The sequence below is a fragment of the Tetranychus urticae genome, chromosome 1 (assembly GCF_039701765.1).
Source record: "Tetranychus urticae isolate SD_2017Ah chromosome 1, NJAU_TeUrti_SD_1.0, whole genome shotgun sequence".
NCBI classification, from domain to species: Eukaryota; Metazoa; Arthropoda; class Arachnida; order Trombidiformes; family Tetranychidae; genus Tetranychus; species Tetranychus urticae.
In genome coordinates this window covers 11,436,905-11,447,238 of record NC_142958.1, presented here as the reverse complement: position 1 = coordinate 11,447,238, position 10,334 = coordinate 11,436,905, and positions in this window count along the sequence as shown.

Below are 10,334 nucleotides of genomic sequence, written 5' to 3'. Positions count from 1 at the left end.
TTTTACAATTATCTCGCGAATATCTGATTCAGAAATATTCTTTTCTCGAAGCTCGGTTAACCATGAAGGCATATCTTCAATTATATCACCAACCATAGTTGAATCCATCAATTCTTGACTTGCATTTGCAACACCATTTAATAACAGAATAGTTTGAACTGCATCAAAAAACTTTTTCCTGATTATCTGTTCATTACTGATGAACTTAACACCCCACTTTTTCAGGAAAACTTTAATAGTCTCAGTATCCATGACCTTTAATGTCATTGTTACCGTTTCACCAACACCATCACCTTCGACTTCATCTAAAGCGAAGCAATATTCACCACTATCAGGGAACTCGGGCGATCCTGCCGAGGTCGCCATTTGAAAGGATAAGTTATTCATTTATTGAATTAAATTAAAGTTGAATCGTAATTCAAACAATTAACACAATCAGAAGATTCTTCAGCCTTCCAAATCCTGAAATTCAGGTTCTTTTAGGATCACTCGAACTGTTAGTAGTAAGTTTGCTTTGAGGATTACAATCCTTTATTGACCACAACTCAAACAGAGTTAACCAAAGTCTTAACAAGAGTAACCGGAAACTAATCTGGACAACGTATAAGGCACAAGACTTGAACTCTAGCTTATTTAAGCTTAACACGATGAGTTGAACTAAGTATTTGAATACTTTTACCGATGAGCTTGGAATAGCTAATTAGGACAATAAGGCACAACTAAGAGTCGAAAAGCACTTTGGACAAATTACCAAATTTAGATGAATAAGAGTACTGAATACTCAAAGAGGCAAGATTTCAAACTATTAGAAATACATTTATTAAACATGAAAAGGAACTAAGGTTCAACTTGATAGTATCTGAAATACTTTAAACAGAGATTAATTAACTCAAAACTTTGATGAACAGAATTATGAGAACATCAAATTAATCACAAAAATGAATATATGAAGACCATAAATTGAACATAAATTAATAAGAAAAACCAATGGGTTATATACTGTTGTTAACGGAAGGAAGTTAGAGGTTTGTAAACCTGAAATGTAAGGAAAAGGAAAAGAAAGGAAAGAAAGGAAACTGTTGTCTCCATTGACAATCTTAAACAACAAACAAAAGGGATTAATGAAAAATTACAAAATGAAAGATATGGATCTCAAGTATCTGAAATACTTTATCTTGATCCAAGCAAAATGAAATTAAATTTATCTTGGGTAACTCTACCCTTCAAACAGTTAATATCGATAACTTTTTAAACTTTGATTTTGTAATTTTGATAAAATCGAATAAATGAGAACATTTAAACTCCATTTTGCATGAAAAGTTTATTTCGAGATCACATGGAATGAAACCTTTTAATGATGATTTTCATTTCCATTTATTCTGCGAATCAATTACATAATCTATAATCAATAATGAAATGTGAAATTTTTTGATAACTTTTTATTCTTTCTAAACTATTTTTTTATTTCCACTTTAGATAATATCTATAACATGGAATTCATCGTGAAAACTGAGAAACGGAAGCAAAATATTCTAGAAAAGTGTTAAACCCTCTTCATAGCCATTTCTAGCGAAAAGCAATGCAAAAGAAAATTCGCTGCAAAATCTTCATTAAAATTGTATTTCGATTTTGCATTCTGTGAATTGCAACCACAAACTTACATGAAATTGTTTCAATTTTGACAGATAAACAAGAAATTATAAAGCAAAGCAATTTGAAGTAATCAATAATTGAAACGAAACCATTAAACCCACCAAAAATGGTTGGAAATGTTTTGCAGTTTCAAAAATTCTCAACATTTTTGGTTCGCCTGTTGATTCACTTTGAGCAACAATTTCACCAAATATTCAACTTAATTATTTCGTGTAAATCATTAAAAATACAAATCTTAAATTGATATTCATCTGAAATCATTGAATCGAAAGAAAACATGAAATGAATTTCAAATAAAAATGAAGAAGCAAAGCGAATTGTCGTATTCTTGGAAAAATCATCTAAAAATATGCAATTCAGATAATCTTTTAAGTTTATTTTCTTTTTTCACTTTTCCATGTTTATCATGGTTATGTTCATTTGTAACTTTATTATTGGCATTAAGAGTATCAATATTATGAAGAAAAGAGTAAATTATATTTTCACTCTTCTCATCCTGAAACTCAGCTTTTGCCAAGCTATTAAACTCGTTTACAAATTTTGACAGTAAAACAAACTTTTAATGTTCAGACTGAAGTTTAGGTGAAAAATGAGTGAATTGAAAGTTGCAAGAAAGTGAAATGAAGGCGAACGAAAAGGTTGCAACAAAAATCAGGTGAAAACTCTGTTTTCCTTATTCTCCTATTTCCACCAGATTATTTCAACATTAGTAACAATTTTTCAGTTCATTTGTTTTCCAAGAAATAATTTCATGGTCTGTTCTTAACAAGGTTTGCCGAGGAGAGGAAAAGATGAATCGAGAGTAAACTTTCTCAACTTATTGTTTCTCATTTGAATATATTTTGTTTGTATTCATTTGTTGACTATTCACTTGAGTTGAGTTGAATTTGATGAAGGATAAAATTGTTTTGGTTAATCTTATTTCCACCGAATCTCTCTCTTTACATTTCTTCATTGGAAATGAATAAACTCAGAGAAAGTGAACATTGGCAACTCACAATGTTTGGTTTTGATTATTTTTCAATTTATTTTCATCAACAATAACAGCCACAACAATGGAAAATCATGAGCAATTGGAATGCTTTTATCAAACCTTTTCCTTCCAACAAATTTTTGCGTCTCATTCCAATGTCAACCCAGATTATTGGTGAATTACTTTTTTCTCATCATCGACATTTTTGCTGCAAAGAAAACATTTGAACGAAAAGGTGAAATGAAATGATGCAAAGTACAATGTAATAATGATTGAAGCAATAATTTCATTAATAATGCAATGAGCTTCATCAACTAATTCAATTATGAACTTGATTCAAATGGATATCAAACAAATGGACTTGGAAACTGCAAAAGGAGAAAAGGCAAAAACTTGTTACTTTCGAGTTTAGAGTTTAACTTGACGAACTTGAAAGGGACGAATTGGAGTTCATTTTGCAATTAAAGAAGTCTGTTCGACAGTTTTCGATTAAATTTCGTTCACAGTTCAAATTTCAATCTCTTTTTGTTCAGTTTTGAGAGTTTTTCATCAAACTTATTTCTGATGTGACTTTGGATACTAACGGACTTATTTTGAGATGAAATTTTCTTTTGCTGCACAATTGATTACTTCGACTTTGATTGAAACTTTAGCCTCGAACCAGTGTAACAACTTAAGAGTTGAATATTGAATGGGAATCTGAGTGATTTTGGTGCATTTGTGGAATGAAACTTTTCCTTTGTTGACTGTTTTGTAATTTTCTGGTTAAAATTTCATTCCATTAATAACCTGTGAGGAAAAATTATGTTACAAATAGTTTGATTGGAATTTCTATTAAGTTTTATAGCTATAAGCCTGAATTTTCAGGAAATAGGAATCAGGCTTGCGTCAATACTGGATTTAAATCTGAGATCGATCCGTATTATGGTTCAAAAGTTATCCAACATTTACGATTTTTTGAAATGATCGAAAATGCTCGTAAAATTCAACAAAAATTTCCAATAATTTTTCAAACTTACACTGCGGGGCGTTTTAAAAGCATGAAGTTCCAAAATTAACACAAATTGAAACTGTAAGGGTCAATTAAATAATTGTGTTAATTCAGGTCGATTTGTCACTCAGAATTCCGAGCAATTAACAAAAGAATCAAAAATAATCTCAAAAAATTCAATGCTAGCTATTTTGAAAGCCTCGTGGCTAATCTCAAATTTAAAATGAACGAGGCGGATTAGAAAGGATTATCTTAAATACGAAAGAGCCTCTGATCCCTGGCTATCAATAGAGACCAACTTTGCAAATATTGATCAATTATTAATTAAATAAACAAAGAATGAACAATTTGTAACATAATTTTTCACCACAGGTTAGGCACTTCAACTGTAGTCTGGCGAAGTTTTTGTTTTTTTTTTGAGTTGAAAGACCATTAAATGTTCGAGTATCAAATGTTATTAAAATCTTGGATAAGGTTTCAATAGGAACATGATGGTAATGATATATGAAACGAAATTGATAAATTGTTGTATTTCAAAATGAACTTCTTTTGTTCCAATTAGAGGCAAAAAATGTGTTTAAAAATTAATAGAAGCAAGTTGCTTGAAAATGTGATTAAAAAGCACTTTATGTTCAACATGGAAGCCTCTTGATGAAAATTGGTAAAGATGATTACTTATGCTAATTGGATTGAAAGATATGAAACAAAAGTACAAGTGACTAATAATGTGGAGATGTTTATAAACCAATAAATTAACCAAAATTAGACAAACTTTGCTCTTCAACCTTCAACGTGAAAAAAGTTGAGATGCTTTTCAAGAGTTTCATCAACTTTTACTCATAAAATTAGCACATCAACGAGTAACAAAACAATAATGAACAGCCAAGTTTCGAAACCCAAATATTCAAGAAAATTATAAAAAAGAGTAGAAAACGAAAGAAATGGTGAAATCTTTCGAAACAAAACTTATAAAGAAATGGCCTTTACTCTTTACTCAGACAAATAGAAAAGTCTTTTATTGAATTCAGTCTCAATGATCTGAAGTCCACTGTTTGGTTTATAATTTGGGTTTTGATTGAATTCAATTTCTCAAAATGGTCCAGCAATCCTCGTCAGTTGGAAGCTTCTTTCGAACCTTGCAAAATCTCAGTTGAAGCAATCATTCAATGATTTACACAAAAGTATTGGAAACAAATCAATCAAAGTGTATTGAGATTGAATTCTTGTTTCCGCAAACATATTCTTTACTGGCATCGATGGACAATAAGACTTGGAATTTTGAAATGACCAAAAAAAGATACAAAAAGTTGTCATTGATACTTTTGTTCTTGTAAACAGAAAGGAAAAAAAACTTTCTATTGTAAACTTGAACTGGGAGTGAAACATTAAGGATATTTGCTCTCAGCTTTCTTCTAATGATATTAAACTTGGTAAAGTTGGACCAAGAAGAAGGCTGAAAGTCAGATGTAAAGTGAACCATGTATATAACATGAGAAAAGTAGAAAAAGAGAAAAAGTAAATAAAATTTCTCGTCTTCTTCATTGTCTGCCAACAAAAGTAGACATTTTTAAGATGACTTTTCTTCCAACCAGAATCATCATCTTTCAAGATTCATACATTTCCACTTATTATTCCAAAGGTTGAAATAATTTTCTAACATAAAATATTAATGTCTCAAATAGAGACAAAATATTATGCCTTAAAATAAGATATCAAAGGAATGATATTATTCAAAAAGTAATGTCAATGTTGACGAAAAGGTTAGACGCTTAATGCAAGACAAAACTCATTATTTTACTCTTTTGTTTTACTTCATCATTTCATCTCATTTCCAACTCAACAACGAAATAAATTTTTATCCATTCAATTATTACTTTGGGACTCTCAACATTACCAATCATTTTGATCATGAAAAGGGCAACTTGTCTTTTTATTGTCTCCTTGAATATCATAACGTTTGAGAAGTTATCTAACCAAGTTATTCGAGTTTTAGGAGTTTATTTCTAGATCTCGGTATACATTCGTCAGTTTATCGCTTGTTGGTCTTTCATTGGCCTTAACATGAGCTACATAAGAATAAAACTTTTATTTTTTCTTCTCATTTCGAGTTTACTCTCGTTTTGAGCAACTTTCTCATCTTAACCTCTTTTATTTCACACTCTATGGGGTTATATCCATTAGTTTATAAGGTGTTAAGCTTTGACCTTTTGGGTATTCAGTGATGATGGTTTGACTTGTTATTTTGGTAAACTTTTGAAACAAGAAAGAAAACCTCTTTTCCACTTTTCATGACTCAAGGGAATCTATCTCAATCAACATGTCTTCATGTTTCCAGATCTGCATAATCGTTTTCGTCAAATTTTATTGACACCTTTCATTTACTTTTTCTCACCAAAGCAATGGTAACAGTTACGTGTACAATAAGTCGAATGGATGTTACAATGGATTGATTTGCTCACATTCGGTCTGTATCTTTATGCTTCTCATTGAACTCTTATGATTTATTATTCACAATATTTGAGCACTAATCTTGTGAATAAAAGTCTCTGTAGAAGAGAAACGTCAACTGGATAACATTAGAATGTTCACTTCATTATGAATGAAAATCTTGAATGAAAAATGTAGTTTTACATGTAAGTAGTGAAACATAAAATGTTGTTAAGCTTTTGGGTCACTTTGCAAGATGCATTTCTGTTCGCAAAAAAAGGCATCAACAACATGAAAAAGTTAGTGGCAAATGATATGTTTATTTGGAAAGAAACAAAAGGCAATTTAATAATAATGTTAACTTGCCTTAGGAATCTGATAACAAGAAGATGAAAAGAGTTTAACTTTTTTTTCCTTTTTTTCCTTTCCTCAACTCCTCAGGAAGTTTACATAATATTAACTTTTTAGGCGCTCAGAAAATTCATTTTGCTTTATCTCACAGATAATACATAATAGCATTAACTCTGAAGCACAAAAATTCAAATTTATTATCCTGTTCTCTGTTAAAGTGTGAATATTTGTTTTGATGTTTTGTTACTTCCCAACCAATACTAACTTATAACTGATAAACATTAGCATATTCAATAAGAAAGAAATGTTTACCAAAAACCATGAAGAAAAGAATGAATTGAATCATTAGAAATTTTGCTCAATTAGACAACATGGTTGAGGTTAAAATGAAAAGAAAAGTTTCAATTGGAATCTGATTGATAGAATGAAGGGAAAAATTGTGATCATCAGAAGTTATTTTTGTTGCGGAAAGAAAATGTCATTAAAGTTGAGATGAAAATGATTACAATGATTGTGAAGATAGAATCTGCTGGCAATTTGAACCATTAGATTGAAAAGAAGGTTTAGGGATGAAATGAAATGATAAATAAGTAAGGAAGATGAAGAGATGAAGAAGGAAATGACCCTAGAAGATTAAGCAAGTTTTAATTGAAAAAAATGTTCATCTTCATCCTTATCTTTTCATGTTGAAATGAGAATCCTATTATTCTTCTTTTTTCCGACTTACAATGAAGTTTAATGTCAACTTTTTTCTCTGTTTCCTTGGCCCTTCTTTTGCTCTTCATCTCTTTCAATGTAAACAGCAAAAAGTTTCAAATTAATTACAAGTCCAAGTTGAGTAGCTTTAGTTAACCTTGATTATCAAGAGTCTCAGCAATGATAATATTACAATGTTTTATTCAACTGGAAACACTTACTACTGGGATTTCAGGATATTATTAAGACTGATACGGTATAATTAGTGTTTCAACTGTTTCAACTTGTTATTATCAAAAGGAATGATTAATAAAAATTCATCTTGAGCGACCATTAAAAAAGGTTGAATGCTGTGAACATTAAAAACTTTAATTGTCACATTTAAATCATTTGCTTGTAAAGTTTAATGTTGACTCTAAAGGAAAAGGTAAAATTGCTTGCTCAATGATTATTTTATATTTTAATTAAAAGATAATTAATGTGTGCACATGTTAAACTGGGTGAGTCAAAATTATGTATGTTTATTGAATATTAATTGGGTTAGGAGAGAGTGAAATGAGTGGAAACATTTCCAGCGAAACATTTGGTCAGTCTTTTCATTTTCACTCCAATGGAAGACGAACAGGAAGAATGGGATGAAAAGTTTAATTTTCTTGCAGCAAATCAAATATCATGTAAATTTTCACTCCTCTTCAAGATAATGAACATTTCTATGTTTGCAGAATGCATAAAAAGCTGCTTGGGAAATGCTTGCCAAATGGACATTGCAAGCTGAACATTAACCCTCTCTTCAAATGCAAACCAGTTTGGCCACAGGCTTGAAGATTAATTATCCAAATTCAGTACATTTTCGTTTCTTGATATTCGATGCTCATAACTTGTGGATATTCGGTTTCGATTAAGCTTAAGTTGCGTGTTTCGCAAAACTTTTGGCTAACAAGCTTATTCAGTTGTTTGACAAAGTTGCAGTTGGAATACAATATCAATTCTGATGCTAATGAGAACTGAGTTTTATGGAAGTGAAATTTCATATCATCTTGTACTTCAGATATAATGAGATACATAAAGAAGGAAAGTGATTGTCTGTTTGATGAATATGCGATCGGACGATAGATCAAGTTGAAGGGGAAGCAGAGTAAATCTGTTGCACGAATCATAATGATGCTGAAGACCAACCTTTTAGTTTCTAGTTTAGATCTAACTCCAACAAAAGCAACGAGTCTTGAGTTGCCCTTTTGACCAACAACGAAAAACTTTTTTTCAAAAGTTCGTTTCCTGCAGATAGAAGTTACAATAAAATCAGTTTGATGTTGTCAGTTATGGATAAAACACAATCGAAGCTTGCAACTTGTAGCTTTACTGACGACTAAAGAAATGCTTTTCAAATGCATTCCACTTTCTGTCTTCAACTCTTAATTTGGAAGTGGAAGTTTCTGCAAACTCACTTTTGGGCTGAAGTTTAATGAACAATATGCAGATCAGTTGATTGGGTTCTAATAAATGTTTCATTTTATCGTTTAGTTGCATTCATCATAAGTGAGAGACAAGTTAATTGATTGTAGTTAACCAGTTTCATTGAAGTTTCAAGTTGATATAAAAACAGAACTCATGAAGCGAAAAAGCAATTGAACCAATAAGCAAATGATTGAAGGGTAAAGTTGGGCATAAAAGTGCACGATTAATCGGTTAGACCAGATAAATTCATTTGTAACACTGTTTAAGTCCATTAAATGTTACACCTTTTAAGTTGATGTATGAGGTATGTAAGTAAAAATGATTACTTCTCATGAATCTTTTCCTTTTCTTCATTTTTTGCGCTTCTTTTCCCTGATCGCTATTCTTACTATTTATGACAACATGTAATTTACCTTATTTCACTTGATCTTCTTCGCCTTCTTCATTTTTTTCATTGTCTTTTCTTCTTCTTCTTTTACTTCCCTTCCCTTGCCTTTCCTTTTTATTTATCATCATCTTTCCAGTCAGGTTTGCCTTGAAACTCGGTCAAAATTACTTTTCCAGAATTTATTCCATCTTTTTCATTCTTATCATTATACTTCGATTCATTCCCAGTCTTTAAAGGAACCCAGTTATTCATTTCATCATGAATCGAAACCAATCAACTCTTCTGTTGCCAGAAACAAGAAAAAATTAAACATAAAAGTTAATCTCATTTGAATATCACAACACGATGACAGTTACTGAGTTGATGAACTTTCATTTTTTCCACAAATTCTTGTTTTCCATTTTTGCAAACTTCAGTTCTGTTATCAAAATAAAGCATGAACATTATGATAATAAAATAACGAGAAAAAAAACAAATGAAAAGCAAAGATAAACTGTTTAATTTTGATTCTCATTATGATTGTTGTTAAACTTGAGCAAACAATAACAGCATTTTCAATAACATTGAATCCATAGAGATTTGAGGCAAACAGCGAAAATGAAAAAGACGAAAATATTGACTTGAAATTCATTGATATGAAATAAAATTCTTTCAGAATTGTCAGGGTAAAGCGAAATGAGAATAATGAAGAATTGCAAATAGAAACGAAACAAAAAGAAATGGAAAATGTTCCAATTTTCATTTTCTCTCAAAACCAAGCGACTTGGCAAACAATTTGACTTGCAACAAAACGATTTCTCATGAATATCTGGCAATTCTGTTAACTTTTACTGACCAATTTACCGGTCATCAATTTCCTCTGGTCATCTTAATTGCTTCTCATTAACCCTTTAATGGGTCAACTCATTAATTATAACGATTGGTAATGAAAAGAAACGACAAAAACAGGAAAACACAAAAGTAGGAAACAATAGAAGAGAAAAAGAGACCAAAAACGTTCGTTCTCAAGTCAATGGATTCTATGATTGAACATCTCATGAATAAAATTTATGAACTTGCAAGCTTGATATTTATCTCTTTAAATATTGATCCAATTCAGATGCTCAAAAGCTCTGCAATTAGTCAATATGAAATGGATTTTTTTAAAAAAAGAAGAAAAAAATTCTATTCAATATTTTGCAAAAAATGAACTCAATTAGTGTTCGAAATTCTGTTTTATTGAGATTTTCTGTTTCTCATTGAATTTTCAGTTTTCGTTTTGACTTGAGTTGATCATGAAACAGCAATCAAATCTCTTTGATCGAGCAAATTATTCCAAAACTTGTCATTTTCTTTTCATGACCACCTTTCGATTGTCAGCTCTTCAAATGATCAACTCAAAACTTTATCATGAAATTATC